This window comes from Brachyhypopomus gauderio, chromosome 15 (genome assembly GCF_052324685.1).
Source record: "Brachyhypopomus gauderio isolate BG-103 chromosome 15, BGAUD_0.2, whole genome shotgun sequence".
NCBI classification, from domain to species: Eukaryota; Metazoa; Chordata; class Actinopteri; order Gymnotiformes; family Hypopomidae; genus Brachyhypopomus; species Brachyhypopomus gauderio.
The window spans coordinates 22265181-22282769 of NC_135225.1; the positions used below are offsets into that span (position 1 = coordinate 22265181).

Sequence of the window (17589 nt, forward strand, 5' to 3'; positions counted from 1 at the left end):
CGCAACGCTTCCAAGAGCATCCTCAGCGGCCTCGCTCCTCCAACACCTCCTGGCCTCCCAGCCAGTGCTCTCCAGCGTCTCCCAGGTCGCCGCACTCTCCCGCGTCTCCCCTTCGGTCAGTGGGTTCCTCCCATCCCCGCAGTCTGCCCATGGACTCCTCCTGTTCCCGCTGCCCATCAGAGAACTCCTCCAGTCCCCCCAGTGACTGCACTGCCTGCATGTGGGCCCAGGACTGATGATGTCTTTGTCTCACCCCATGTCTGTTCCCCATCCATCCCTATGTTCCCTTTGCTGCCATGTTCTGTTCCTGGTTTTGTTGGTTCCAGTCCCTGTTTGTGTCTCTGCCCATGTCTGCGTACCCATTCCTGTGTCTATATCTGGAGGGGTTGTTTCTGTCCCTGTCCCCATGTTTTTTTCCAGAGACGTGACCCATTTTGTTCCTGTCCATGTGTTGATATACTTACTTCCTGTCCTGTGTATACTTACCTCTGTCTTTGCATCAGCCTTGTTTCCAGGTCCCACTCCAGTGTCCTGTCCTGTCCCATCCAGTCCTGTGTCCATGCCTTACCCTGGTCCTGTCCAGTCTCCCCTGATCCTTGTCCTGTTGATGGTGTCATGTCCCCACCTGTCTCCTTGCCCGTCTCCATGTCTCTCCCCTCAGCCATGCCCCAGGCCCCGCCCTGTCCCTCTGTGTCCATTGACCCTGTCCCTCCCCATGCCCATTGGCTTCCCATTGTGTCCTAGCACTTTGTTTCCCCTGGTCTGTCTTTACATTTCCAATTGCATTTCCAATTTACATTCATACTTCAGTTGCAAAACCAACAGAATTTCATATTTCCAGCTGTAGGCTTATTTCATTTCATCTTTAATATTAGCAATAGTATTTCAGTATTTTCTGTCCTATTTATCAGTTTTCTTTTTCCTTTACTATAAACATCAATTTAAAACATCAAAACATTCACAACAAATATATTTACTTAAGTAACAAAGAATTTACATTTTTATCACATACAATAATATAGAACAATGTAGGCTATCTGTATGATACTATTATATCTGTGCACTGTTATGGGTGTGTGCAAAAGAAAAAAATTCTCAAAAAATTCTCATATCCAAAATTGCATTACAGAGGTGCACAGGGCAAAAAACAACCTTTGGTTAGCAGGAAAATGAAAGTGAAAGAAAAGAAGGTTTTCAGTTGAGGTTTGAAGGAGAAAGGACAGTTTGAAAGTGAGTGACTGTGGTAGTGTATTTCATAATTGTGATCCATGATGCTGAAAGATCTGCTCCCAGCAGTCACCCATCTGAATTTTGGAACAGACATAAGAGCTGTGCCAAAAAATAAGTAATATTGAGCCATTCCTCTTCCCGTCATTAATTGTTGATGTCATAACTGGCTGCAGTAACTGTGACTTCAGGTACTTTGATGCTACATCAACAGGGTCTTTACTTCAAAGAGTAGCACTAATGTTAGCTTGCTGTGCTGGTACTGGTTCTGGTTGAAGCTCTGTCAATTTCTGACTTAAGCACTCTCCTTGTCCCTTTTCTTTTCTCTTTGGAAGATCGACTAGCATTAACTTTTCTAGCCTTGTCGTTACTTGCCTCAACACATATGAAACATACAATAATGTTGTTCTTACAATAATCTTGTTTTAGACTTGTAGAAAGAACAGGATTTGATCATGTAGTGCTCCATGGGAAATGCTATTTATATAAGATCATATGATTCGCCCAGAACCTGATAGACAGCATAGTAATCTGAGAGCTTGTGAGAATTGCTGGGATGCGAGAAAAAGTTACAGTACGCCAAAGAGTAAACTGTATACGTGCCAGGCATGTGCACCAGTGATTACCGACCAAGCTCCAGCACTGATTTGTATACCTCACTTTCGTAGTTGCTTACCTAGTGAGATTAGATTTTGTACTCTAACATCTGAACAAAATTAGTGTTAATTCTAGACACAATTACTAATATTACCAATTGCAAATCATTCACATATATAATAGGCAAATGTTTACAAACAACAGGCAAACAGTGTTTCCCCTCTTTTTAGACAGTGATGGAGCAAACAAAGATGTGCATGTGCAAAGATGGATGAAGATGAGGGTGAGAACATCATGATCAGCATGAACTTCCTCTTAGATCTCTGTACTCTTTAATATGCTGTAGAGTGTCAGGGTCTGCATCCACCAACCCAATGGACAGGATTCTGGTAATCAGGTGAAGCTCCTTTTCACTAAGGTCTTTCTGTGTGATTAGAAAACTCAATTATCATGTAATATGTACATTTAACCTTCAAATAATTATCAGTGTGTAATAAATTTTCAATTATTGACTCATTACTCACTTTTACACATTTCACTATATGGATTAAATGACTGCTACATAAATTAAATGTTTATTATTTTTTACCAATGTGATGTACAGTCTTAGGAACCAAATAATGACGCTGGGCTTCACAAAGCTAACAAGTGTTCTCCAACTCCGTTTCCTTCTCTGTTGGAAATTTCTGCTTTATATGTAAGGAACTTATAAATGACCTTCCTACATTATTTTAGATCCATCAGGAACTAGTTATGTTCTAGTTCTATCAGAAGGTTCTATAGTTGTGTTCTAGTTCTATCAGAAGGTTCTATAGTTGTGTTCTAGTTCTATTAGAAAGTTCTTTAGTTATGTGTTGCTTCTTATTGATTGAATTTGCTCCAATTGTATTATCTTTAGTCTTGACATAATCTGGATCAATTTTCTCTTTATAACAAGGAAACATTTACTGAGTGTTTGACTACACTTTGAAAGCTAAGACACAGTTAAACAGCTATTAGTAATTTAAATGATTTCACCAACTATTATGTAATCTACATATTACTTTACCTTCTTCTTCTCTGGAGTGGCACGGTTACCTTTGCTCCATCTTTGTATTGCCTGTTAAAATTCATTACAATTTTTAAACAAACTCTTGTAACTCATATATTCTGCTCCTTTAGACTTGCAAAAAAAATCTCTACTTTTTAGGATTGGAAAATGTGACTATTTGTAGTGTCGCTACTTTTAAAGCTAGAAATGGTCCAACACCACAATTGGCCTTTTGATCCACTGTAGCTCACCTCATTCACCTCAACTGCTGAGCATAGAGCTGAAAAACTGAGGACTGGTAGATAAGATATCTTCCCATTATTCCTTACAATTACATAATGCCCTTCTAGTCAATGTTAAAGAAATTAAAGATGTTCTCTTTTAAATCTAAAACACAGAACCAATGATTTTAAATTAACTTTTCATACCATTTCATGTAATTACTTTTTCTATTACTTTTTCTATTTTTCTTTGTGCAGACTTTATGACTGAACCAGTATTTTCTGAGAAATTAATACATGAAAATCACCGCATATCAACAGTGAGAGACCAAATAAGACAAATAAGAGAATACTCAACTGCACTTTCAAACATGACCCAGTTTCAGATGCCTCTTTTGACATTTGAAATTATGTTGTTTTTTGCAGTTAAAGGCAGTTAGGACACTCTAAATCCTATTAACTAGAAGTTGATGAGATTGTGAAGAAAAGACATCGGCTCACCTGATCAAGGCCATTTGACATGCACATGATAATGCAGATTAGGCCAAAGACTATCTGCAAGGTAAAGAAAAGTAAATAAATTATTTGCAATATTATTGTTCAATATCTCTGCTGCTCTACTGTCATTAGACCAGTGGTTCCCAAACTTTTTCTGCCGTGCCCCCCTTCAGATATCTGAGGCTTAGTATCGGCCAATACTGATCAGATACCGATCTGATAGAGTAAAACTGTGCTGAATCGACTTAAAACATTTTTTTTTAAAACAGACATACTGAATTACAAGTTTATTGAAAACTCTGCACCAGTATAGCACACTTAAACACACATATAAATATGTAAAAACAACACAACTTGCATTTGTTCAGTCAGTGCAATTATGAATATAACATTGAATGTAAAATAAATAATACCAAAGAACCTGAAACTGACAAAAACAATAGGTTCACAACTTTGGTCAAACATACAAAAAAACCTTTTAAATGGTTCAAGAATTCTAAATATAATTTAAAATAAATAAGGAGATGAAATAAAAGAAACAGCAATACATATGTGGCTAGTTTGCAAGCGCAGACATCACAGAGCACAAAGCATGTAACAGCCAGAAGTATGTGTACTGTCTCTTTAAGGGAGCGAGTTGAGCGCGCGTATGGAATATTGTTGTTTTTTTAGCTTTCTGCCGTAGACCGAGTCAGACCACTGCTCTTTATTTTATTTCTGTAAGTAATGCATTCAATGAGCCTTGGACAACTCACCTGTTCATGTATGAACAGTCAAGTAGTGCTGGAGCCCAGGTTTATTTTGGTCAACCAGCAAATAAACGGACTAAGTGGAATACCACCAGCGCGAGTACGAGTCAGTGATTCACCTCTCCTCTTAATATTGACACGTGCACGTTTTACTTCAATCAATGAATCAATCAATCAAATTTTATTTATATAGCGCTTTTTACAACAGTTGTTGTCACAAAGCAGCTTTACAAGTGCCGAGTCCTAGCCCCCAGTGAGCAAGCCAAGTGCGACACTTCCAAGCTCCGCGCCCCACGCGCCCCCCACTTTGGGAACCACTGCATTAGACATTACTATTTGACTTTGTCAATGTTATGTATTGACAATAGCGGCGTCTATTGGGCAATGCAGAATAAGGCATAAGAGAAAAGAACAGTGACAGTATTGTTAGTGGAGCAGTGGCTTCCACAGAAATGGATTGCAATGTTCCAGATTGGGCAATCTGTAATATGGGAACATATGGTGTCGGCCAGAGGAGGATGGGTTCCCCCCTGAGTCTTGGTTCCTCTCAAGGTTTCTTCCTCATGCAAAAAAAACTAGGGAGTTTTTCCTTGCCACTGTCGCCCTTGGCTTGTTCACTGGGGGCTAGGACTCGGCACTTGTAAAGCTGCTTTGTGACAACAACTGTAAAAAGCGCTATATAAATAAAATTTGATTGATTGATTGATTGATATGCAAGGACAGGAGCGTTAAACGGCAAACTAGGAAATTACTTGGACGTGACACTGTGAGACAGATTCATTAGTGGTATAAGAGGAGAAGCCATTCACATAAGTTGCTGGCATAATGAGCCTTTATGTTCAGGAGTGTGTGTTAATGCATCATCAATGGAAATTACATCTAAAAAACATGCTTGAGTTTGAAAGAAAAATAAAAGAACATGCTCAACATGGCTCTATTGATGCAGATGTGGGGGTAGTACTACAGTGACTCCCCATTACAGCTCAACATGGCTCTATTGATGCAGATGTGGAGGTGGTACTACAGTGACTCCCCATTACAGCTCAACATGGCTCTATTGATGCAGATGTGGAGGTGGTACTACAGTGACTGCCCATTACAGCTCAACATGGCTCTATTGATGCAGATGTGGAGGTAGTACTACAGTGACTCCAAGCCATACTTTCCAGACACCATTCATTCATATATCTCATGAAAAAGCCCTGTACCTTATGCACTTAAGCTGCATCAAAACCAGACAGAAGCAAGTAAACTGCACCTATAGTGATAGTATCAAAAGCAAATAAATCAGTTCACATCTGTAGAGATAATAAGGACTGAGGACTGTATGAATACGTAACATCCAGTTCTGGACACTATAAACAAAATCTAGAGAATCTTGGACTTAGGTCAGCAATTTCATCTCTGGGAGCGTTGAGAATGCAGAGACAGGCACTCACACATACATCACTTAACTAAGAGTTCAAATAAATGAAGTCACACAAGCATGCAGATTAAGATGTCAAAGTAACTGAGGCAGGAATGAGTAGGGCTATGACGATAACGGCATTACCGCAACACCGCGGTTATGTAATGCCTACCGCGGTATTGGGCTCATTACTGCCATTTATTTATTTATCTATAAAATGAATCGTTTCCATTGCGAAAAAACATTTATACAAAATAAATATACAAAATTTTCCAAAAATAAAAGAAAAGACATCCACTCCAGTCCCCAGGAGAATCCTTGCGGACACTAAACTCACAAGGTATTTGCGATTCGCATTCGGATCCACTTGCCTGGTGGCGGGAAAATCTAAATCAATTCCCTCTTCTGTCAAACATTGCCAGAACCCTAATGAGCAAGCCAAAGGCGACAGTGGCGAGGAAAAACTCCCTATGATGGTGGGGAATAGGAAGAAACCTCGGGAGAACCAAGACTCAAAAGGGAACCCATCCTCCATTGGGCGGCCCGTTAACACACAAATACACAAGTCACACATAATTCACACAATCAGACTAGGTAAAAGGTAGAATTGAAAGTTCTGGGTTTTGATATTGTCACTGTAAATGTCTGTTGATGAATGCCAGGCTTTCATTCCATGTCGGAGCAGTGATGCTGGTATTGTAGGCTCCGACTGCAGTGTTAATCCCCAGGTGAACCCCAGTATCAGCACATCCACCGGCAGCCAGACCATCCCCCAGGTGCCTGCAGGTGCCTGTATCCAATCGTCTTGGGTAGAGCCATGCAAGAAGATAATACAGACTGAGTGGACGTGAATTTAAACTACCGTTGATTTAAATGTACGTAGCTCACGTGCCAGTGATCAGCATGTGGCTCCGGCAGACTAATCTATAGCAGCATAACTAAAGGGAGGGGTTCAGAGGTGACCACAGGCATGAGGGCTCACTGAGACATTGCTTTCCAGTCAAGTCATAGTCACAAATAGAGTGATGCCAAGACACAGCTGGATGACAGCATCAACATCTCAGATCACCAGAAATCTCAATGTCTGGGGGCCCCCAAGCCCCTACACCTTACAAGGGGAATTTTACCTGAAGGCTTGACTAAACAGGTGAGTCTTAAGTCTAGATTTAAAGATTGGAACTGTGTCAGAGTCTCGGATTGGAGCCGGAAGGCTATTCCATAATTGAGGGGCTTTAAAAGAGAAAGCTCTGCCTCCGGCTGTAGTTTTACAAATTTTTGGAACTACGAGAAATCCAGCATTTTGGGAGCGCAAAGGGCGAGATGGGTTGTAGTAATCAATGAGTTCACTCAGATATTGTGGGGCAAGACCATTTAACGCCTTATAGGTTAGCAGGAGAACTTTAAATTCAATGTGATATTTAATCGGCAGCCAGTGTAGTGCGGCGAGAGTGGGACTAATTGTCAGAAAATATATGACTGCACAACGAATAGTGTCACATTGAGGACCCCGGCCCCTCCCTTTTGGGCGTGTGTTCACGTTGTCCACGCGTAATTGTCTGCGTCTGTGGATCTTCGTGGTTGTGGTTGTGTCTTGTGATAATCCGTCTCACCTGTGACTCGTCTCGTAATCATGTGGGGCTAATGTGGTTTGTCTATTTAATGTGCGCTCGCGCAGTGTCCTGTGCTCGTTGTTGTCTAAAGTTTACACGTCTCTGTGTGCGTGTTTAATGTTCTACATGCACTATTGCGCAATACTTGTGTAAAATAAAAGTGACGTCTGTCGCAGCCAGGGATTCTGTGTCTCATCCTTCGCTCCACCCCGATCGTCACACATAGATTGTTGGTTTGTCTTGCAAGGAACATGAAGACGGAAAAACAAGATAGTATTTATAATTCACGTTATTCACATAATTATTAAAAATATTATTGTAACAAACTGAGCTGAGCAGGTGGGACGCATATGCAGATTTGGAGTTTTAATCAAAGGAATTAACACAAAAACACATACTATTACAAAGACCTGAGGTGACAAGAATGGCTAAACACAAAGAGCATGTACTACAAAAAATCATAAACAACAAACCAGAACTTACAACCAGAACATATCTCTCACAACTTACTACTGACGACGTACAACTTACAACATTCAATAACCCACAACCACAGAGACCAAACACAGGACTTAAATACATTAACTAAACAAGGGACACAACAAGACACACCTGAAAGTGATAACGAGGGGCAGAGAACACGGCAGGGGTGTGAAAACAGAGACAACTAGGAAACGTCAAAATAAAAGACACTCAAACACACAGAGAACAAAACAAAAGACAAGACTGACAGGGGGGAGGCAGGACCACATGACAGAACCCCCCCCAAGGCGCGCCGCACCGAGGCGCGCAACGGAAACAAAAAAAAAAAAAAAAACCCAACATCAAGCACAGACAGGAGGAACCAAACCAAGAACAGGAGACAAAAGACACGCAGGGACCAGCGGCGAAGGCAACGAGGAGGACACACCAGAAACAAAGGACCTAGGGGCAAAAGAATGCAGAGGACAAAGGGCCAGGGGACACAAACACAGGGGCGGAAACAGGCTGAGGGGGACAGGCAAACGGGACCTCGGGAGACTGGACAGGGCTAGGGCGAGCAACAGAAACAGGATCGGAACGGGGAACAGGGAACGAGGCAAAAATACTCCGGACTACAGACACATGGACAGGAACGAAATGGGTGACAACTCTAGGAACAGACAAGGGCACAGGGACGGAAACAACAACACCGGAGACAGAAACAGGCACAGGCACACGAACAATGACAGCATCACACACAGAGACAGGGAACAGAACAAAACCAGGCACAGAACATGCCACATGAAAAGTAAAAGCTCCAGTGTGTGTGGATTTGTATTTAAAGAAAGAAACGCTGAATTCGTGCCAGAAGCCACCTTGAAATGCAATCGACTGAACGTCATTGTATTCCACTGCGAAGCTGTATTCGTGCCAGAATGAAATCTAATCACTGTCCAATAGGAACGCTCGTCTGAATTTGGGGCAGGGCTTAGACTCCAGTCAGAAGCAATCGCTCGTAGTTGGACTTGAAAGCAGCAGAAATGTCTTTTCACGACAGAATAAAAGAGGAAATAAACAGTCTAATTGGACAAATTGAGGCTGGTGCAGTTACAGACGACTACGTGCTTAACTTAATTAAATGTTTGCTCCTATGCTCGTTTGTTTAATCTATCTCTTTTAAACAAAGTGCGCAGCAAACACGCATTGTGAACACAACTTTTTTGAATAAGGACCCAACTTCAGCCGCCGAATAAGGAGCTGCAAATAAGTAACCAAACGAATCTCAAACGGTGAAGATTGTGGAGTGTAGTGTCCGATAAGCCCATCTCAGCAACGCGATCGCTCTTTCTCACGCTGTATGTACGAGAACATTGTTCTATTTTTCTATACTGTATTAATGATCAATCTAGGGTCACGCTTAACGACGAAAGCTGCTTTACGACGGACATTTCAGTCTCTAAACCCATCGTTAAGCGGGGACTCATTGTACATTTAACTGAACTGATCAGTTTCTGAACGGTGCCTGACAGTTCAGAGTTCATGCCTGTAAGGTCTTTCGGCCGGTGTTGTGTTGAATTCGTCTATCCGCGCATAAAGACGCTACAGATTATATTGTCGATTTATGTTTCTATGCATAAATAAGAGCTAGACTTTAATTATCCATCACAGCAAACGGCACCACATTATCTATGTCCAAAGCCACACTGGCTCAAGGGTGTTAATTATTTTAAATAAAATACACACTGGTAGGGCTGGGTATTGATTCAAATTCCAAGAATTGATCCGACTCTAAGAATAGATTTTTTTCGATTTAATCCGATTTAATCGATTCGATCCGATTCGATCCAATTCGGGGTTTAGTGTTATTAAAAATGTATTTGAGCCGTTTCCTGACTGTGTACAGAAGCAACATGTTAAAACTAGTATTATATCAATATTAATCAGCAAATATTTACTGGTAGTTGGTAGTTACTGATGGCTGGAAGACTGCTGAAAAGGGTAATCATAAATCTACCTTCAAGAAAGGTAATCCAGGACAATAAACAGAGGACATCTTTGAGGTGTCTATATCTGCAACAGTGGGCTACTACTGGGACACTAACCAGTGCATTATTATTATGATTGAAATAATTAAGAATTCACCCAAAAGCTGTTGCTACCAAATGCATTTTTATTTTAAAAGTGCTCACACTTAATAAACTGAAAGTATAAAATGTAAACGTGTATTTTTCTTTAAAGTGAGAATATAAGAACAGAACTCTCACGTTACGGTCCCCGACCCCTCCGTTTTGGGCATGTTAACGTCATCTGCATCTAATCGTCTACGTCTGGGTATCTCCATGGGTGCGGGTGCGTCTTGTGATAGTCCTCACCTGTGGCTCGTCTCGTAATCACGTGGGGTTGATGTGGTTTGTCTATTTAAATTGCGCTCGCGCAGCGTCCTATGCTCGTCGTTGTTTGAGTCACACATGTTCTATGTAAACGTGTTTTATGTGCGCTGTCTGCGCTTCGGTAAATGTAATAAACGTAACGATTTGGAAAGTGCAAAGGATTCTGTCTCTTCCATCGCCTTGCGCCCAACGTTACAAGAACATTTTAAACTTTTTTTTAACTGTAAAAACACTGGGTAAACGGTCAGTGACACGGACTAACTGTAAATAGTCACTGACACTGGATAAACTGTCCTTCTGTTTTTAGATTTCCGATTTGACTATCGTCGTTACCGTCACTGTCCGACGCCAAGTCGTTTTACAGTTAGTTAGACCGAGCACGCCTGCGTGAATTCAGTGACGAGGCGGGGGTAAAAGTTCACAAAAAAATCGATCTTTGGACATACGAATCGATAATCAGATCATCATATGCGAATCGATTCTGAATCGGAAAATCGATTTTTTCAACACAGGCCTACACACTGGCTATACGAAGTTCACCTCTGACCACGATTTTGCAGTATTACATCAGTATTATGTCTAAATATCTAGTTAGGACAAAACTAGAGTGCTCAATGAACTAAGTTAAAATCACTGTAACTCCGGAATATCATCTGTAGCGTTTTTATGTGTGTGCAAACGAGGGGAGTCGGAATTCGGCACAACACGTTTGTTTGGAAAAAATTCTCCGTCGTGCCTGCTGGTTGCATGAGTTAAATGAAAATGAGCACTTTCTTCTTTGATTTACAACTTTGTCCTACCACCTGATTAACTTTCTGTTCCACCCCTGATGGGCGAAGAAACATCTACAGAAAAGCCACACCTCATTATAAGTCGCATGGTTCAAAGCGTGAGGGAATAAATAGCGGTTTATAATCTGGAAAATACGGGTAGCAATCGCGGGGGCTCCGCTCTTCAGCGCTGTTTGCAGGGTTCATCCACCTTTACAAGGTGGAATTGAAGCACATGTACGACACTTTCAAGGTCCATTTTCAATATTGTCCAGCACCTTCAGCTTAAGTTAAGCATGTAGTCTTCTGTAACTGCACCAACCTCAATTTGTCCAATTAGACTGTTTATTTCCTCTTTTATTCTGTCGTGAAAAGACATTTCTGCTGCTTTCAAGTCCAACTACGAGCGATTGCTTCTGACTGGAGTCTAAGCCCCGCCCCAAATTCAGGCGCGAGTTCCTATTGGACAGTGATTAGATTTCATTCTGGCTCGAATACAGCTTCGTAGTGGAATACAATGACGTTCAGTCAATTGCATTTCAAGGTGGCTTCTGGCACGAATTCAGCGTTTCGTTCTTTAAATACAAATCCACACACACTGGAGCTTTTACTTTTCATTGTGGCATGTTTTCATCACATCAGTGTTTAAATCAATCTCGTGATCATTACATTTAAAGGAGACATTTATGTCTGAAATACCGTACGGTGAAAAGCAATACCTCTGTGCCGTGATTACATTTCGAGCTGTATTATATGCAATGTTTTGGTTTTGAATGCAAATTCGTGTGTATTGTTTTTCAATAAAGAGATAAAGTGCATTGAAATGTAATTTAATAGTGCTTTTGCATTTCATTTCGTTTTCTGCATGTTTGTATGGAAAAGCAATGCATTTTGTGGATTGCATTTCCATTTTTGCCTAGTAGCAATTACATTTCCAATTGGCACTGAATCCTCTCCATAGTCTGCCGACGGCTCGCCTGTGTGGAAAAGAAACGCTGTACACATTGTCTTCAATTGTTGTTTATTGTTTCTCTGTGAACAGACCATCGAAGTAAAGCAGCAATAGATACAGCACTGATCGCCTCAGAGTTCATTCTTCCCCTTCGCTTACTACGGACACGCAGAACACAACGCAGAAGTATTACGGGTGTGTCAGGACTGTGTAGATGACGGTCACAGGACTCACGACACACACACCCGTTACACTTACAACAGCGAGCACACCGTAAAGTCAAGCTCACGCTCCAACCCTGTCGTCCCGTTGTAGTGCTTAGTAGGGGTGGGAACCATTTACTATCTCACGATTCGATTCGATTCCGATTTTGGAGGCCACAATTCGATTCAAAAACGATTTTCGATTCAAAACCGATTTAATTTATAAAAATGTCTGCTTCAGTCTATAATATCTGCATGACCTACTACAGTCTGCTTTGCAACACAGAATGACAAATACAGAAAATAAAGTGTCTTTCACATTTAATTAACAAAAATATTTGGTGCTTTGGTAAAATAAAATGCTTTTTGTTGTGTTACCAAAATTCTTGAGCTTCATTTTGCACACAAAAGCCTTGCACACAAGTTACATTGTGTCATGTTCGGTCTTCCCCGGCATTTGGTAAAAACCAAAATGAACCCATATTTTTGCCTTAAACAAAGACTGGACAGGTTGAATATCTCTTTCCTCCATTTGTTTTAAAACTTTTCTGTGCATGCGTGTGAACCTGCTGCGTAAAGTCTTGCGTAATTTTGTAATTATGTAACGCGAGACTTCACCACGACTTAGAATCGATTTTGGGACATTTAAAATCGATTGTGAATCGTAGTAAATGAGAATTGATTTTTGATATTTGAATCGATTTTTTGGCATACCTCTAGTGCTTAGCTTAGCCACGTTATTTTTCCATGGAACCCATGGTTCCCTTATAACATGCCTGATTACAGGCACACTGCAGCCTGTAATTACCTGACTCCTCCCATGCCAACAAATCATCAGGGGAAAACAGAAGACCTCTACCAGGGCTACACAAGCAAATAATTTTGTTTGTTTTGGACATCAATACTTACATTAGCTAACTATCCGTAACTTCATATTTACAGTGAAGTTAAAATTTGGAATGCTGATTTTTAATCAACACAAACATTCAACATTTTGTTGGCTTTGTGTGGAAAATGTTTTTATCCATGGCACTTTTAGACGTCACGGATAGCTATTGTTTAAAAAACAATTAATCAACATGTCTCATGCATTAAGATTGGCAGCAGTGTCTGTTGTACGATTGATCTGGAATTACGTTCAATTATGCACATGCATAGTCCAAATCGGGTCGTGACATCCACTTGCAGTTGCAATCAATGGTTCAGGTAATCATATACCCAGCCTTGAAATTTTTGAAGCGAACAAAAAAACTGAAACGCACACTTAAAACAGTGAAGTGAGTGCACTTAACCGGACAATTCTTGTTTCTCTGCTTTTGCGGTCACCGTTTTTGTTCGGTTTTCTTGATTTTGCGTGCTCAGTCTGTCTGACTTGCTCGATTTAACCTGATCTTTGCGCTCTCATATTGAAGACAGTAATCTCACTCCATATGAGCCCCATGTATTCTGGTCCACCAATGCAAAATATAGGAAATCTGAGCTTTGATTTGTTTTCACAAATGTCAGAAGATTTTCACAAGTCCAGATGCACATGAAACGCATTGCTCCTTGTATGTACTTGATACCTTTGTGTTTAAAGGTTCACATGTTCAGTTGCACATGTTTAAAAGTTGTACCCCATGAGTTATTTTGAAAATATGTATTGGCACTGAAGTGCTTACCGGCTAGCATGAACTCGTTGTTATAATAAGTATTTATTGCATATACTGTGTGTTTTTTTTTTATAACAAGCCCGTTCTTTTGTGAATGTCTGGTAAATATAGAACTTTACCGCGGTGCTCCTGAGGTCTTTCCCAAGAGGAAAAATGTGTACAATCAATAAACCTGTGCTTTGAGCATTTACTAAAGTATGTAACGGGGCAGAGCATGGTCACTAGACTAGACTGTCTCATTTAACACACCGGTGGGTGCATCTCAATTCAGGGGCTGCAGCCTACGTAGACCGCAGCCCACGGAGGCCACACACTTCGAAGGCCGGGTAGGCTGCATCTCACAGCATGTTAAATGAGACAGTCTAGTCTTTGCAAGACGTATGTTTGCGTGACCACGCTCTGCCCCGTTACATATGTTACATACATGTTAGCGAGCTGTCCAACAAAATGGAGCCAGAAACCGCATTTTTTCCTGTTTTTTTGTTTATTGAAAAACTAGGCATTATCCATCGACAAAATTAACACTTTAGTAAATACTCAAAGCACAGGTTTACCTGCAATATCATTAATAATTGGCATGTTATTTAGCATCCCATTGCAGTATAAATTTCCATATTTAAAAAATACTAGGGGTGACCTGCAATAGTCGCTGATTCGACTATAGTCGACTATACCCCCTAGTCGACTATGAATGTCATAGTCGAATGTACCATTCTAACTGCATGGGGGTGCCCAAGGACGCTGCTAAGCATTAGTTGTTACATTAAATGTCTTGTTTTCATTATATATAGCCTTTTGTCAAATACAATCATCCTAATTTATGTTAATAAATATTTTAAAATGATGTGTGCGCATTAACAATAGGCATCTTCCTTACTACACATTAATAAATCACACCCTGCAGTAGTTGCACAATCCAAATGAGCGGAGCCGAACACGCTACAGATTATAACGGCTACTAAAAAAACTTATTTTATTATATATATTTATTAGTATTTTGAAAAACATAAAGATGAATCAAACAATGTAAAGTGCAAGTTATGTCATCAACGTCTTTAATTTCGCACGACAACGACCAACATGGCATACCATTTAAAACGCGTAAGGCAAAAAAAACAGTTCAGTCGTTTGTCGTTTCGGTGTGTCGTCTCGTTGCGGTACGTCTCGGCAAGTAAGCCTATAAACATTTTTTGTTGTTGTTTGCTTTTTAAACCCCGTTACTAGGGAGTTTTTCCTTGCCACTGTCGCCTTTGGCTTGCTCACTGGGGGCTAGGACTCGGCACTTGTAAAGCTGCTTTGTGACAACAACTGTTGTAAAAAGCGCTATATAAATAAAATTTGATTGATTGATTGATACTTGAACATTTCCTTATAATGTTTTTGCTGTTGTGTGGCAATTTTTTAAAATATATTTTCATGCAGGCATATTTTATTTAAAATATTTTTGACATTTTGCACAGTGCCTGTCTGACAGTTCAATATGCGCACTGACGGTTAATGTTCTCTAACGTTTCATTAAAAAATAAATAAGTAATAAATATAAGCTGAATAAAGCAAACCTACCATGTTTATTCATTTATCTGAGTATTCATTTACTTTGAAGTGGAAAAATATCCTGAATGAGAACGAGATCCCGTTTAAGGTGCTCTTAAAAAAAAACCCTGATTCGACTATTAGTCGACTAAATGGAAAATCTGACGATTTCGATTCGACTATGAAAATCCTTAGTTGAATACACCTCTAAAAAATACCTACATTTAAAAACGAATTCTTCAGCCCGTACACTGGACTCCGCCATGACGCCTGTTTATTGTTCATAAAGCAATGAATCCTGGGATATTTGGGGTTTTGAAGGCTTCATTTGTCGGCCACATAAGAAGGAGCCCACGTCATAAGAAGGAGCCCACGTATTGGGACAGCCTTCGGCATATATGGCTCTGATCGAAATAGCCTACTACATACTGCATACTGGACTCAGTATATACTGGATACTGCATAGTGGTCCTCGTAGTAGTATGCAGTACATTTTCCAGTATGCGACAAAAGAAAAGCATACTACGGGGTCACGGGAACGTAGCATTGCATGATGGGATGCAGTACACCGCGAAGATAGCTCTGTTTGCGTACTGGAATATTTTGCGGAAGTAGTAGGTCATCCGGGTATGTTTCGCGTACTGGAAATTTTCATTTTGGTCACTGCATACTGCAGTAGTATGTAGTAGGCTATTTCGAACACAGCCTATGTAATGCTGCAGGCCGGAGCCCAGGTGGGCGTGGGTAAAGGGCGGAGCATGTGTCAATCATTTTCGACTGCAGCCAATCAGATACTAGACTTTCGTTGTCAATCAATTTTTATTAAGCCAATTATCAGCCAGTTAGCTGTCAATCATTTTTTACTGCAGCCAATCATCTTAACAGATCTGCCAAAAGAAGGCGGAAACTGCACGGAGAAGCTCTTTAAACAGAAGTAGGCTATATGCCATTCTTACACAAAAGTCTGAATAAAAGCATTAGAAGAGCCATGACTTTAGATATTTTTAAATCAACGTTTAAAATACTTCTCAATTGGTATTCTGGAACGGCACTTTAATGTGTCGCGTGCCATATGTTGCCGACCCCTGCTATAGAGCCTTTGAATATTAAAACCATTGTAGAAATTAAGTTCAGATGTGACCAGCAATGGAGCGCAAGTAAAAGAAAGACGCGATCACACAGTCTCATTGAAAATGTAGGAGTTAATGAATAAAGTGCACCAACGCAAAACCCGTAACATAATCCAAATAAAGTTTGAACACTAGTATTGTTTTGATGTAATCAAATGACGATGGAGTGTTGGAGTTATCGGACAGAGTTGATCAAATCAGTGTTAATCCAACTCAATGACTCCCGCAAAGACGTAATTAAACTCTGGCCACGAATTTCTCTTGGCGAAAGATGTACACGGTGAGCATACTGGTAGCGATAGCTAGCTAGCTCTCCATAATTAGACAATGAGGATTAAAAGCAATGCCTGATTATATCAAAACAATTCTGGTCTTCAAACTTTATTTGGATTATGTCACGGGTTTTGCGTTGGTGCACTTTATTCATAGTAGAGTTAATTTGCCTGCGTGAAGCGTGCCATTGGGAACAACACATACAGGTTTAGGACCACATTAAACACGAGACTATAGCTAGCTTATTTTGATACACACAGTTCAAATGTGCAATGTCTAAATATACACGTAGTTTCTTTAACAATATCCTACCTTCTCATTACATTTTTCAACAGGTAACCGCGCATGGACTCCGACAGACGTCTTTACTGCTATTATATTCGTGATTTTGGGAATACGACCTAATTTTACCATTAGCTTGGAATATAGTTAACAACATTTAATCACAAATTTGCCAATTTCACAATTGTTTCACACAAACACGCTGAAACCACGCAATCAATGGATACGTTTCCATTCATGTGACTATTTGCGCTTACAAATACACTGGCAGTACAACTGACTAGCTTAAACACCATACTTGGCTTAAGTCGACAAACATCTTATGCACTATCTATATATTTTTTTAAAACGTCACGTAAATTCCCAGTTCGTTCAATACATTTTGCACGTTTGCCACTCACCCCTAACAGATATAACATCACCGTTCCTTGTGTTTGTCCCTTTCATGTCCCTTTGTCTCATTCACAGTGATTCTAAATGTTCCATTGAGTTAGAAAGGTAACAATTAAAGCCTGATCTGCAGGTTTAGCAACATCTGTGAGCCACCTTTTACACAGCTTTCACCTTTCAACACAGTTATGAAGTGAATCTAAACAGTGGCC

At 40.3% G+C, this 17589-nt stretch overlaps 1 long non-coding RNA gene across 1 annotated transcript; it reads right to left on the bottom strand.

Annotated features, from left to right (window-relative positions):
• Positions 1–2110: 2110 nt before the first annotated feature.
• Positions 2111–17581, bottom strand: LOC143476944 (uncharacterized). Its single transcript, XR_013121429.1, has 4 exons — positions 17389–17581; positions 3577–3630; positions 2873–2923; positions 2111–2248 (listed from the first exon to the last, which is right to left on the bottom strand). It is a non-coding gene; the product is annotated as an uncharacterized LOC143476944 (long non-coding RNA).
• Positions 17582–17589: the final 8 nt, after the last annotated feature.